Source organism: Oryzias latipes, chromosome 8, assembly GCF_053564925.1.
Source record: "Oryzias latipes strain Hd-rR chromosome 8, Olatipes_Hd-rR_3.1".
NCBI lineage: Eukaryota > Metazoa > Chordata > Actinopteri > Beloniformes > Adrianichthyidae > Oryzias > Oryzias latipes.
Window position 1 is genome coordinate 25,877,864 of NC_136244.1, and position 13,014 is coordinate 25,890,877.

The 13,014-nt window shown below is 37.1% G+C and overlaps 1 protein-coding gene and 1 long non-coding RNA gene across 2 annotated transcripts in view; one reads left to right on the forward strand and one right to left on the reverse strand.

Moving 5' to 3' along the window:
- LOC101156497 (transmembrane protease serine 9) overlaps positions 1–13,014 on the reverse strand; it is a 133,974-nt gene that overhangs the window by 4,868 nt on the left and 116,092 nt on the right. The gene's annotated exons all lie outside the window — the stretch shown is intronic.
- On the forward strand, positions 3,646–11,369 carry LOC144994341 (uncharacterized). The gene is made up of 3 exons (XR_013657845.1): positions 3,646–3,875; positions 4,902–5,027; positions 8,037–11,369. It is a non-coding gene; the product is annotated as an uncharacterized LOC144994341 (long non-coding RNA).

Consider the following 13,014-nt stretch of genomic DNA (forward strand, 5'->3'; position numbering starts at 1 on the left):
GAGCACGGAGTGCAAGGACCCTATTGTATCTGTTAGAGTTATTATTAGGGCCCGAGCACGGAGTGCAAGGACCCTATTGTATCTGTTAGGTTTATTAGGGCCCGAGCACGGAGTGCAAGGACCCTATTGTATCTGTTAGGTTTATTAGGGCCCGAGCACGGAGTGCAAGGACCCTATTGTATCTGTTAGGTTTATTAGGGCCCGAGCACGGAGTGCAAGGACCCTATTGTATCTGTTAGGTTTATTATTATTATTATTATTATTATTATTATTCTTCCGACTTTTCCGTCGCCTTTTTGAGGCCTTTAACATACCCCAAAACTCACCAAATTTTGTATACACATCAGGAGTCGCGAAAAATTTCATATTTTATAGGAGAACGGCATAGGTAAACAAAAATGGCTCGATAGCGCCACCTGCAAAATTTGTTTTCGCGAGCACCTCCATATGCTTTATAGTACAAACCTGATTTTAACAGGGCATGTTCATCGGATAGAAACCTACAAAAAAGTCTCTTGGGACCAAGCTGTCAGTCGCACAGGAAGTCTGATATTTTGATGACAATATGTCATTTTTGCTGTATTTTGGTCATTTGCAGGCCTCGCTCTAGAACGAACTCCTCCTAGAGATTTGAGAGTAATGACTCCAAACTTTGGTTTTGTAAACTAGACACATGTCCGATGTTAAATTGCAAAGCTTTTAAGTTTTTATGGATGTTTGTGACCATGGCGGCGCGTCAAAATTGGAGGTCGTTTCGAAAACACGCCATGAAAAGAAAAATGGCCATTACTCAGCCATGCATAATCCAATCTGATCCAAAATTGATGTGCATGATTGTAGTCTGACTCTGAACACATCTGCAGTGAAAAAATCTGGAAAAAGTGTAGCGCCACCTGCTGGCAAGAGGAAATGACATGTTTTACTTGGAGCATCACTGCTCCGAGTAGGATGAGCCGACACACCTGAAAATGACGTCCACCTGTTGAAAAGCCATTGAAGTTTACTCTGACAAAAAACCATAACTTTCAATGCGGGGGTGTGGTCGTGACAGAGCGGCAAAGTTGGGCATCTCGCTATGCACACAAAAGTTGCTCTCACGTGCACATTCCTTGTCCAATCTCACTGAAATTCAATGGATATGATGAAGCTTCTATTCTGAACCCATGGATATGACAATCTTGGACGAGCTCTATAGCGCCACCTAGTTATTGCATTGGGCACATTCTGCCCTGTATTTTCTCTTTGCTTTGTCCGATGTGCATGAAATTAAAACTGGAGATACTCAGAAGGGTCCTCTCTCATCATGTAAAGTTTCATGGGTGTACACCTGACGGTGCCTGCGTAACAGGAAGTGGTCGATTATGTGCACCCAAATAATAGAAATTTATTATAAATCAGCCGTTTGTCTCAGGAAGCTGAGATTTCAGAATTAGATGCCTTTAATAACCTCCAGCTTTGATATGTAACACTATAGGGTCTACGAGAAACTTCATCACTTGATTTTTTTAATGAAATTTTGGACTGAACAAAGATTTTTAGCATAAATTCTGTTTAGGTTATCAGCACCAAGAATTCAACTTTCATAGGCATTTATGTGCTACTGCTTCCTAAAAAAATTCAGAATGATTGAAGTTACAGGTGACATCTTAGAGAGCATTACATCCAAAAAGGTCCGAAAACGTCTTTTTAGGCAAAACTGCAAACACCTATTTTTTTGCATAACTTATCTTTCAAATATCAGCACAAAAAAATTAAAAACGGTAGGGATCTGTGTTTGCTGCCTTCCATATTTTTTTCAGACTTAAAAGTGTAACAGATGATTTATAAAAAATCCTTTTCATCCAAAAACCTGTGTTAAATCTGTCTAGACTCCAAACAAACATTTTTTTTATGGTAACTTATGTTTCAACAATCGACACCAATTTTCACAGACCTAAAGCTGAACATGTCCCATAGCTCCCTGAATATTTTCATAGATATAAAATGAACTGGTCATTCTAACATCTGGCATTCTAACATCTAACATCTTACATGTCAAAGCCTCTCTCAGCCTGGCTCTGCTGAAGGAGTCGTGTTACAACCCCGCCCCCTCCTGCTGGGACCCCTGCTATGTAAATTAGCAAGCAGTGAACAGAGAGATGAGTAGTAAGAATGGCCATTACTCAGGCATGCATAATCCAAAGACAGCCAGTTAAACACTGAAAGACATATTTTTTCGGTATGTCTTTCATACATCTTTGGTATTAAAAACTCTCCAAGATGAATGTGCCTGACTCCACCTGCAGGTGGATCACAGACTTCCTGACGGACAGACAGCAGTATGTGAGGCTGGGGAAGCTCGTCTCAGATACTCGGACCACAAGCACCCGATCCCCCCAGGGCTGTGTCCTTTCACCCCTGTTACTCTCCCTGTACACAAACAGCTGCACAGCTGGTCACCTTTCTGTCAAACTCCTGAAGTTTCCTGGCAGAAAAGATCCCCTCAAGAAACACTGCAGGCTGTTCCATAAATAAAATATAGTTTTGCCATTGCCTTGCAGCTCGAAGTTCAAGTGATTTAGTTTTTCAGTAATTTCAGTCAAAAATGCAAGTTCAGATTCACCAAATTCAAATTCACCATATTCAGCAGACATCTCCTCCAATAGCACCTTGAAAATCCTGTGCTGTTTTGCTTTGCCGCTGAGGTGTTGATTTTCACAATAGGAGTCATCATGTGTCCAGAGCCAATCACTTGTGCACATAAGGCCTGCTGGTGAATGAAGCAGCAGTAATGCAGACATTTTGGAAAGTCTGGGTCAGCTTTACAGTGAGTGATGAAACCTGTTTGTCTATTGATCATAGCAGGAGCCCCGTCTGCAGTCACTGCTACCAGCTTTACTAATGGTACTTTTTCTGCACAAAAACTCCTTCACCGTGTTATACATTTCAACTCCTCTTTTAATTGTCTGTAAGGGCAGTTGTGTTTTGAAAAATTTTTTAGACTTCTTTATATTTATAGATATGAAGATTTCTCAACTTAAATAAAGCAGCCGATTGAACTTCTAAGAAAAGTCCACCAGAGAGAGTCAAAGGGATTACAATTCGGCCTCTAGGTAGCAGGTGACCGTTAAGTATTTATGCTGTAAAAGATTTTGTTGTTCTTTGACAAAGTTCACATGCAGCAGGCTTCCCCCACCAGCAAAGCATCATGGGAAGTATGACGTCACAACCCCTGAATAGCAAACGTTTCTTGTGAGATGTATCTAACAGAATCACCCACAAAACATTTTTTTGAACACAGACATAACACAAAGAAGACAACACACCACCACTTTGGGATTGGAATGTAATTTTATTAGATTTTAACCCTTGGGATCAAACTAAAAACGGAGCTGTCTGATTGGTCCATGGGAGAACTCATGCCAATGGGGCACAAACCCAACAGCTACAATGTTCCCTAACGGACTAATGATCAATAAAATAATTACTATAAAATGTTCTACACATACATACGGAACTAAACGAAGTAGAACTTCTATTATTTCATGAAAGCAATAACATGTAATCAATCTACTTCATCAAATACGAACGATAAAATGCATGATGGGAAAAACCACAAGTCAAGCAGCTGGTCAAGCCATTGAAGGCAGGGCATTTTCGTCTGAGTACTCCCTCTGCTCGACCCCTGCTGGACGACTGGAGAATCACACCCCACAGAGAATTTCGCTGAAGCTTGCCGAATTTGAGCAAATCAGTTCTTTTCAGAACTTTCTCATTTCCTCTGCACTTCGATCTTCGACGCTCCTGACCAGCAAGGAAGACTACAGGACCCCCAGTGAGAAGAACTCGACCTTGCCAGACGCACTGCGCCGAGGACGCCTTCAATTTGACTCGAGGTTTGTCACGACCATTATGAATTTTCCCGCGACTTGTAAACGAACCATTACTTTAATCGACCATCGACACTTTTTTACATCGCCACAACGACTACTCACCTTCTGATTATCAATTTTATTGAATAAAAAACCGTAAAAGTTGCTTAAAATTGATTAGACGAACGCAAATAATTTGACCTTTTACTTCGTTGAACCGGAAGTGATGGCGGGCATTTTGTTTCGAACGTAATTTTAAAAAGACTTTTCAAAGCAAACCAACCGACGAATTTTCTTTTTAAACGGACACAAATGTACAAAATGACATGTAGAATCGATACTGGTCGACAAACAACAAGTTTCTATCAGTTTCAGAGATCGTTTTTTTTTGTAGTCTATCCACCATCTTTGTAGTTCTCAATTAAATATTCGAATGTAGTTTTTACGGTTTTTAAACCACATTAACCAGTGAAACTCCTTTCTAATTGATCAAATACATAGCAGTTCACATATAATACATTTTGAACGCGTGCCGACCCGTGAGTATTTCCACTGAAGATCAGTTCCAACCTATTTTGTACTTTTTAGGTTTTAAGTTAAATTTTCAGTGTTTAATAATTTCATAGGACACATGTTAAATTTATTTGTGTATAAATGTTTTCATATAATCTATAAGTGTGGCAGCCAGTATGAATATATTTGCAGGAACACACACAGATTTTAAAATGGCTGCTTGGCCTCCTGTTCGCTTTAGGATTGATAACGTTATTATTAGTTTATAAATGTTTTTATGGTCTTGGGCCTTCATATTTGTCTGATATGATTTTAATGTATGATCCCCTGTGGACCCTGAGGTCCTCTGATACAGGCCTTTTGGTTATCCCAAAAGTTAAAACACACGGCAAGGCCTCATTCAGTTTTAATGGACCTCCTCTATGGATTAGCCTCCCAGAGAGCATCTACCATTTCATGTCTATTAAAGTTTGTTTATGTATTTATTTTTGTTTGAATTAAATGTTTTTCCTTTTACATTTTTATTTGTAACTCCAGAGTTTTCCTCTGAGGGATCTTCCACACCAGTGACTAAACCTTTGTCTGGACAACAGAGAGAGGAGCTGTTTGCTGTTTTTTCCAGAGAACGTTGTGTTTTGTAAGCCATTAAAGAGTTTGGTAAAGGTAAGTTAAATTTGCAGTGTTTAATAATCTATTATAGCAGTGATCCCCAACCTTGTTTCAATAAACTTGATTGCACATTTTTTAAGTTAACGGACAGGTCTTTGAGATGTTGGTGGAGGATTACTGTAGCAACGCCACGCAGAAGGAGGAACAGATGTGTGACATCACACATCCCAGCTTTAATTTAGACACCCATGGATAGAACATTGCATGGCTCTCATCATCCTCCCCCCTTCTGCCACTCATGGTGCAAAAAAGAAAAATGTAGCTATTTTTTTCTGGAAGTAGAAGGCTCCTCTTCTGTCTCCTGGCTGGGCCTTTTCACCTATGCAAAAAAAACTTTCCAAAGACGTTTGTTTTTTACTCATTTTGCTAGCTCCTGGGTTTTATTTTAGCGATAACTTATCACGTGACTGAGAGGAGCACCTTGGTCTGTGTTACTATGGAAGCGATTCTGTAGCATTAATAAAAAGCAAAGTCAAAACCAGAAATGCCTTTTAATTTTCAAGATGAAGCTGCATTTTTTGACTCAAAAATAAAATGAAAAAGCCATCCACCAAAATGCTTTTTCATTTCCTTCTTCAACACTGATTATTCTGTCACTTAATTAAAATTAAAATGAAAATGGTATTTGACATTTCATTTTCAAGACGTTCCATGGTAAATGTGTAGCATAATTCATTTAGAAATGTCTAATTTGACATTTAAAATGGATTAATAGAAATGCTTTTTATTTTCAAAGTGAAGCTGCATTTTTTGACTCAAAATTAAAAAGAAAAAGCAATACTTCAAAATGCTTTATCATTTTATACTGCAACACAGCTTTTTTGTCACTTAATTAAAATGATAAAGAAAATGGTATTTGACATTTCATTTAAAAAAAGGTGCATGGTAAATGTGTAGCATAATTCATTTAGAAATGTCTAATTTGACAATAAAAATGGTTTAACAGAAATGCTTTTTAATTTTCAAAATGTAGCTGCATCAAATAGCTCAAAATTCAAATATAATTCAAATATAATAGCAATATTTCAAAATGCTTTTTCATTTTATACTTCAAACCGCTTATTCTGTGTCATAATTAAAATGAAAATGCAAAGAGGGGATTGCATTTGCATTTTAACATCCACCCTGCAAAACTTGGAGCAATATTCATTTCTTAAAAGCATTAGCAGAGGGGAGGCGGGGCGATGACGTCACTGCTTTCTCCGTGTGTCCGCCTGCTGAAAGACACACGCACCAGGAGCAGACTGTTAGTGGCAGAGAAGAGGGTTTTGTGATGGTTGTGAACTTCTGATGAGTTTGCACAGCTTCTCAGGACTAACTAGCAGCATGTCCGTCTTCTGCGGTCCTCCTCCTGACGCACGCAGACAAGCTTTTTATCTTCGGACCGCCAGCTGCCTTTTCATAGCGGAGCGCGAAGCTCCGATCGCTGAAGGCGGAAATGCTGCTACGATGATCCGAGAAACCATCATATGAATTTGTGTTTCCAGTGGTGTCCAGAACAAAATAAAAACTGATGTAATTCTCACATATTTACAAATTTATTTGCAGCTAAATTTGCTGTTTGACAGCTGGAGCTCCATCAACAGACAGATTTCTCCATGCTAAACGGTTGCTGGTTGGACCAAAAACACTCACTCAGCGTGAAGCTGCAGGAGACTATCTTCATAATGTGCTTTTATTACTGTTATGATTATTATTAAAGGCCTGCTCTGCTTGATCATATGTTTGTAAATCCGTGCGGTCAGACGACGCTGAAGAAGTTGGGTTGGGATTCACAGCTTCTGATTCAAGAGGGAGCTAAAGGAACATTCTGCTGCATTTCTCGCATTAAGATCCAGGAATCCAGGTTTGAGCAGGCCAGGTCCAGCGGTTTGTGAACAGGACCCAGTTTTAGGTGATCTTAATGCGAACACAGACACACCAGGTCTCTCAGCGACAGCGGCCGTACACACGGAGAAAGCAGTGACGTCATCGCCCCACCCCCCCTCTGCTAATGTGTTTAAGAAATGAATATTGCTCCAAGTTTTGCAGGGTGGATGTTAAAATGCAATCCCCTCTTTGCATTTTCGTTTTAATTATGACACAGAATAGGCGGATTGAAGTATAAAATGAAAAAGCATTTTGAAATATTGCTTTTATATTTGAATTTTGAGCTACATTTTCAAAATTAAAAAGCATTTCTGTTAATCCATTTTAATTGTCAAATTAGACATTTCTAAATGAATTTTGCTAGACATTTACCGTGGACCTTTTTTAAAATGAAATGTCAAACACCATTTTCTTTATCATTTTGATTAAGTGACAGAATAAGCTGTGTTGAGGAAGGAAATAAAGCATTTTGAAGTATTGCTTTTTCTTTTTAATTTTGAGTCAAAAAATGCAGCTTCATTTTGAAAATCAGAAAAGCATTTCTATTAATCCATTTTAAAGGTCAAATTAAACATTTCTAAATGAATTATGCTACACATTTACCAGAGAACGACTTGAAAATGAAATGTCAAATACCATTTTCATTTTAATTAAGTGACAGAATAAGCTTTGAGGAAGGAAAAGAAAGCATTTTGGGGGATTGTTTTTTCATTTTATTTTTGAGTCAACAAAATGCAGCTTCTTTTTGAAAATGAAAAAGCATTTCTGGTTTTAACTTTGCTTTTTATTAATGCTACTGAATCGCTTCCATACATTACTGGTGACATAGACGGGTGTGACAGTCACACAGAGAATCGGGCATCTTTTCAAAATAAAACATCTTTCAGATTCAGATATAAATAAACCGGAAGTAAAGTAAGTTATTTATTATTTGCGGCCCGGGGGTTGGGGACCACTGTATTATAGGACACATGTTACATTTATTTGTGTATAACTATTTTCCAATAGTCTGAATATTTAATTTTATGTTTTTGATTATTTGTCTGTGTGGTATAAATGTATTGCTTTATGTATACATAATAGAAATGAGAATTTTATTTTAATGGTGGTTTCATTTTTTTATTTTTTTTTTAGATGCCACGAAAGAAGGGATTTAATATGCGTCGCACCAAAGTGTGTAAGGTTCAGGAAGAAGGTAAAACTTCTGGTTGTGTTTGTCTGGAGCAAATACAGAGGCCTTTGATTTCTGGAATGAAAGTAAGATTGACAAATTCAAGTGATAGTACAACATCGCTTACATGTTGTGTTGTGGCTGCAATCAACCATGTTGTTGCTCCAGTGTGTACATGGAGGGACGCTGATGTTGATAATATTAGAAATGAAGGTGTGCAGTTGGTTTGTTCATTTAATGGAAGTGATGGATGTGTGAACAATTCCGAAAAGTTATTCAAGGTTTCTGAAAAGCTCAGTGTGTTTGGAAGAATTTGGGATGTTGCTATCAATGAGCCTGTGTATTCTGGTGATTCAAAGAGTGAAGATTTTTCACTGTTGTATGAAATGATGCAGGAGCGACTGATGGAGGAAGATCTGTGTTTGTTGGATTTGCAGGGTTTCGTTTGTGCTGTCATTCATCACAAAGAGTATTTTGTTGTGGTTGATTGTGGTGCACGAGATTCATCTGGAATGTTTTCTAATATTGGAACATCTGTGGCTGTCTTCAACAGTTGCTTTAATGACTTGATGTTGCACATTTGGAACTTGAAAAAGTCTTTGAATGCAGAATGGTTTGGCATTAGTTCAATGTTTGTGAAAGAAGCTTCTTGGGACGGGTGTAATAATACATTTGGTTTGGGAGCAGAGGATGCACGTGTGAATCAGTCAGTTTTGGGCAAAAGACAGACTGGTTTTATAAAAGAACATGTTCAGGAGTTAAATGACAAAATTGTGGTTGGCGATAAATGTAAAGTGTTAATGGAATGCAAAAATACATTGAAAATTGGAAAAAAGGGCAGTAATTTAAAAAAAAAATCATCTTCAGTGATTTTAAATGAAAACAATTGTAACAGATTTGACACAGAACGTTGTGTAAGGGGATCTTTTCATCAAGGAGATCGGCAGCTTCAAAACAGAGGTGTGCAGTGCATGGCAATAGCCCTGGTGAGTATGGCTAAACACACGCATCGTAGTGTTTTTGAGTGGGAGGCAACAGACTTGGACCATGTTGTGTTTCTTGGTGATCAGCTTTACTCCTCGGTGTGTGAAAACAAAATCATCCCTGGAAATTTGAAGTTTTTGTCAGTACCTGATTTGCCCATGGATTCTGAAATTGATGGTAAATTATTTAAGTTTGAGTATGGTGAATACGTTTCTGGGATTGTTAATGTGAGTAATGGTAAATTTGTTGACAGTGGTGAAGTGATAACTCTTAAAAAGGGACTGGAGCACATGCTTGTCAAGTATAAAACATGTTTTTTGACCATAGGCAGTAGTACTTGTGCTGTTATTTCAGAAAACGGCCATTATGCTGTGGTGGATTCACATGCACGCAGTGGTACTGGAATGGCAGATGTAAATGGAAGAAGTATTATCATGTACCTTCCTAGTCTTAATGATTTATACAATTATATTTGTTGCCTGAGTATTTCACTTGCAGGGAAAGAAATGGCTTTTGAAATTGCATCCGTTGCTGTTACTGACAATGATCATAGTGAGAAAAATAAACAAAGTGTGCTTGAGAAGGATTGTAAAACTGGATTAAATACTGGGTCACAGTTTGGTTTCGGGTGCAGTTTAGATGTTCAAACTGGTCCCTTACCGTTGCATGAAAGTAACAGAAAGCGTAAGCTTTCTACTGTGCAACGTGAATCAAAGAAGACAAAATGGTATGATGCTAATGAAGCTAGTTTGGATGTTGAGTTTCTTGATGTTTCATCAAAGAAACTTGAGTTTTACCCTGTTGATTTTGATGTTACACAAGCATTGTGTAAACAACTGAATGTGCATTGTGAAAACACTGCTTGTTCTAACCCTCTAGAGGTTGATATGTTGGGAATTCCATGTCAAACTGATCATATAGTAGCCGATGGCAATTGTTTTTTTAGGGCTGTGTCCAAAGTTATTAGTGGTACAGAGAAAAATCACATAAAGTTAAGACGTGCAGTTGTCACACATTTACAAAAGAATGTTGGAAATTATAGTTCTCTTTTGAGATCTGAAAATATGTCTGTGGATGAATATCTCAATGTTTCTAGAATGAGATTTTCTGGTAGTTGGGCTACAGAGGTTGAAATTCAAGCTACAGCTGACTACTTGGGTGTGAGTGTGTATACATTTCACAATGAACGTTGGTTGAAATATGCCTGTCAACGTAAGGCCATATCTAAACAAGGCATATATTTGCAAAATATAAATGAGTGTCATTATGAAGTTGTAACTTGCGTTGAAATGTTTCAGCAGCAGCGTTGTTTTGGGTTGTGTAAATCTATGGAAAAAAATAATTTGGGTCATAATATGAGGCAACGCAAAAGAGACTCAGAAATGCTGTCAGAAGGAGATTGCAAGAGTGTTAAACATGGCAGGTCTGAAGTTGGTGATTGTAATGAAGTTTTGTTTAGTGCATTGGTTAACAATGATCACCAAAACAGTGAAATTTATCAAAGTAACAATTTAGTTGAAAATGCTTTCAGTTTTTATCCATTGTCGTTTGAGAGTGCAGTTTTGTTGTCAAAACATATTGATTTAGATTTTGTGAAGCAGTATGAAGACATTCCAACTAATAATGTAACGCTTGGTTCTATTTGTAAGACAGAGGTCACATTAAATGATGGCAATAGTTTTTTTCGTGCTATTTCTCGAGTCATTAGTGGATCTGAAAATTGTCATAGAAGAGTTCGACTGGCTGTTGTTAAGTTTATGCTAAAGAACAGTGACATTCATATGAAGTTGCTGGAGAAAGGATATGCCACAGTGTCTGAGTACATTCAAAAGTCACGTATGAAATATGTTGGCAGTTTTGTATGTGAGATTGACATTCAAGCTACTTCAAATGTTTTGGGAGTAGAAATTTTTGTACACAATGGTAGCATATGGAGAAAGTATAACCCTGTAAATAAAATACTTGGAAATCAAGCAATTTATTTGCGAGAATGTGGTGAGAAATATTACGAGGTTGTTGTTTGTGTTCATTGTAGTGGTAAAATTGGGTGTGCCAATTGGTGTAAAAGCAATAGTATTTGTTCTGAGAAACCACTGTTAAGATGTCGTTCTTTTCAACCACATAATGTTAGTTGTGATTCAGTTGGTGAATCTTCCTTTTCAAAGTATCTAAAAAAAAGGAGATCTTTTTACCACAAAATGCAATATCAAACAAGTGAACTGCATAAACAGAAGAAAAAAGATATGAGTAAAAGGAAATATGCATCTGATTCTTTGCGTAGATCCAGAGCATTAGAATTGAGTAAAAATAAATATAGGGAAAATGCTATGCATAAAATGTGGGTTAAAGAACGTAGTTCTGCAAAATACAGAACTGATGATTTACACAGACATCGTGTTAAAAATGGGAGTAAAAGCAAGTATAAATTTGATTTGTTACACAAACATAATGTTAAGGAAATGAGTAAAAGAAAATATCAGATTAATGTTACTCATAGAGAAAATGTTAAAGCACTGAGTTCTAGAAAATATCAGAGTAATGTTACTCATAGAGAAAATGTTAAAGCACTGAGTTCTAGAAAATATCAGAGTAATGTTACTCATAGAGAAAATGTTAAAGCACTGAGTTCTAGAAAATATCAGAGTAATGTTACTCATAGAGAAAATGTTAAAGCACTGAGTTCTAGAAAATATCAGAGTAATGTTACTCATAGAGAAAATGTTAAAGCACTGAGTTCTAGAAAATATCAGAGTAATGTTACTCATAGAGAAAATGTTAAAGCACTGAGTTCTAGAAAATATCGTCAAGATCCTCACTTTAGGAAAAGTGTGTTGGATGGGATGAAATTGAAGCGACAATTGAATAAAAAACAGTTGGAAGAGTTTGATGTTGTTATGAAACAATTTTTGGATAAAGTTAAAGATGGACCTGGGTTTGTTTGTTGTGTATGTCATAGGTTGTTATTTGAACATCAAGTATTACATTGTAAAAAAGAGTTGTACAGTAATGCAGGACTTGGACTTATCGCTGATCAATGTATCACTTCTGGTTATTTGCATATCTGCAATGCAAACTGCTCAAAAAATTGTGAATGGATGAAAACATCAAGAAGCAAATTGTGGATTTGTTACACGTGTCATGCTAAAATCAAGAAAGGTAAAGTACCAGCTGAAAGTGTTAAAAATAACTTAGAACTTGAACCTATACCAGCGGAATTGGCATGTTTAAATCAATTAGAACAACATCTAATAGCGTTACATATTCCATTTATGAAACTGTTAGCATTGCCCAAAGGTGGACAGAATGGCGTGCATGGACCTATTACTTGTGTTCCTGCAAATACTGAACAAACAACTTATTTGTTACCACGCATGTCTATTGAGGGTTCTCTTGTGCCTGTGAAATTAAAACGGAAGCTTACTTATAAAGGACATTATGAATATCAGTATGTTGATACGGAACGTGTTAAGCAGGCTTTACAGTTTTTACAAACCCATAATTATTATTATAACAACGTAAAATTTAATAATGATTGGATTAATGGTTTTTGTAAAGAAACATCTGATGTGGTAGAAAAAGATGTTGAATGCACTGCAAATGTTGACGATTCAAATGTTTTAGGAGATGAACTTCTGCATGATAGACAGCAGCATTGCATGTTCCAGGACACTTGTCTAATGCCAGTAGACATTGGTCAAGAGGCTTTGGATCAATATTTTGATCACATTTTGAATGTAGCTCCCGCTGAAGGCAATAGTCCGGTGAAGTTGTTGTCCGATATTACAAATGAGGCTAAGTGTTTTCCTGTGTTGTTTCCTAAGGGTGGACCAACATATCATGATGGAAGACAACATCCTTTAACTCTATCACGATATTTTAACAACAGGATTCTTAATGCTGATTGTCGTTTTGCACAAAATGTGGAATATATTTTTTTTGCCCAATATATGACAGAAT